Source organism: Rattus norvegicus, chromosome X (assembly GCF_021556685.1).
Source record: "Rattus norvegicus strain SHRSP/BbbUtx chromosome X, alternate assembly SHRSP_T2T, whole genome shotgun sequence".
In the NCBI taxonomy this organism is placed as follows: Eukaryota; Metazoa; Chordata; class Mammalia; order Rodentia; family Muridae; genus Rattus; species Rattus norvegicus.
The window spans coordinates 22286820-22289166 of NC_141554.1; positions in this window are offsets into that span (position 1 = coordinate 22286820).

Here is a 2347-nt window from a genome sequence, read left to right on the forward strand (position 1 = left end):
TTGTTGTATGTAAGACTCAAATACAGGGCTATAGTGAAGCACAACACTAGAGGGTTGGTTCTCACCATGTTCTATGTTGTGCTGGAGGACTGCCAGCCTCACTGGAGAAAGTGTTTTCCCTCAGCCCACAAGAGAAAGTGAGAAGAATGGGAGTGGCTTGGATAGCACAGGGGAGAATTGAGCAGACATTAACAGAATGGGAAAGGAAGCTGAGATACACAAAGAAGGCTCAGCATTGCCAAGGAAAGAAACTGTCCTTTTTTTGGTGGCTCTGATCTGTGTAAGCAAGTGGGTTTTATAAAGTAGATAGGTATTAGAGAGGCTAGGTTCATGGAAGCCTTTAATTTTTTGTTCCTTCTTTACCTACCAATGTCACCTACCATTTCAAGGAAGAAGTCTGCGGAAATATCCTATGCTGTAGTTATCATCAGTGTGTTTGTGTATTTGTCAGAATGTATCAGAGACACATGATATCCATGCTTGTTTGAGTGAGAAGTAGTTAAAATAGGAGAGCATGACAGCATATACCTGTAATACCAACACTTATAAGACTGAGGCAGGAGGATTGCTCCAAGTTCAGGGCCAGGGTTAGCTATAGAATGAGGTCCTATTGCAATGGAACAAAACAAAATATAACAAGCAAAAATAGATGAGAACAACCCTGATCATTAGGCATTTACATTTTTCAAATCTTCAAAGGTGGCTATTATAGGCTAGAGACAATGACATCTGTCTGCTTTTTCCAAAGACTTTCTGTATAAAGTCTTGATTATAGCAGTAGCTTATAGAGTAGAAACAAATGGGAATGCCTAGCATGCTCTGTGGTACCCGAGCCTGTTCTTTCCTTGCTCCTCAAATATGTTGAGGCTGACACAGATAAAGAGAGATAAGGTATCTGTAGCCTTAGGGTGTAGGAGGATCTGTGATTCTCCTATCAGAGACCAGTCTGAACTATACACTTAGCTATGGGACAGTCTAGGCTATATAGGGAAAGTAATATATTGAAAACACACACACACACAGACACACACACACACACACACACACACACACGAGAGAGGGAGAGAGAGAGAGAGAGAGAGAGAGAGAGAGACAGAGACAGAGACAGAGACAGAGACAGAGAAACAGAGACACAGAGAAACAGACACAAAGATAAACACTCAGAGTCACACAGAGAAACAGGGAGAGATGAGAAAGTAGAATTTAACATCATAAAATTTAACAAAAACAGCATAAAGACAAATTTCTCAGATGTTTCAGATGAAAAAAAAACCAATGTCTACAAAGATACTTTCTAAAACTTTTATTTAATCCTTTTTTTTTCACTCCAGATTTTATTCCCCTTTGGTCCACCCTCTGAATGGTCCCTATCCCATACCTTCTCCCTACTCCCTTTTCTCCACAAGGATGTCCCCACCCCACCCATCCCACCAGACCTCTAAAATTCCTGGGGCCAACAGTCTCTTGAAGGTTAGGTGCATCTTCTGTGACTGAACCCAGACTCAGGAGTCCTCTGCTGTATATGTGTTGAAAGCCTCATCTCAGCTGGTGTATGCTGCCTGGTTGGTGATCCAGTGTCTGAGAGATCTTGGATGTAGCTTAATTGAGACTGCTGGCCCTCCTACAGGGTTGCCCTCCTCCTCAGCTTCTTCCAGCTTTTCCCTAATTCAACCAGAGGGGTCAGCAGCTTCTGTTCGTTGGTTGGGTGCACATATCTGCATCAGACTCAGCTGCTTGGAGGGCAGTAATGCTAGGCTCCTGTTTGTAAGCACACCACAGCATCGGTAACAGTGTTATGGCCCCCAGCATCAGTAGCAGTGTTATGGCCCCAGGCCTCCCCTTGAGCTGGATCCCAATTTGGGCCTGTCACTGGACCTCCTTTCCCTCAGGCTCTTCTCCATTTTTATCCCTGTAGTTCTTTCAGACAGGGACGATCCTGGGTCAGAGTTTTTGACTGTGGGATAGCAACCCAATCCTTCACTTATGCCCTGTCTTTCTACTGGAGATGGACTCTACAAGTTCCCTCTCCCCAACATTGGGCCTTTCATCTAGGGAACCTCCCTTTGAGTCCTGAGAGTCTTTCACCTCCCAGGTCTCTGGTACATTCTAGAGAGTCCTCCCAACCTCCTACCTCCAGAAGTCACCTGTTTCCATTCTTTCTGCTGGCCCTCAGGGCCTCGGTTCTTTCCCCAAACCCAATAACAGATCCTGTTCCCCTCACTCCCCTACAAAGGTTCCTGTAGAAAGAATTAACTGATGAGAGGCTTCCTGTACACAATTGTGAGTACAATAGGGCAATTGAGCAATATTTATGAAGACTTAGACCTGTTGTGCTTCGTGACTTTGA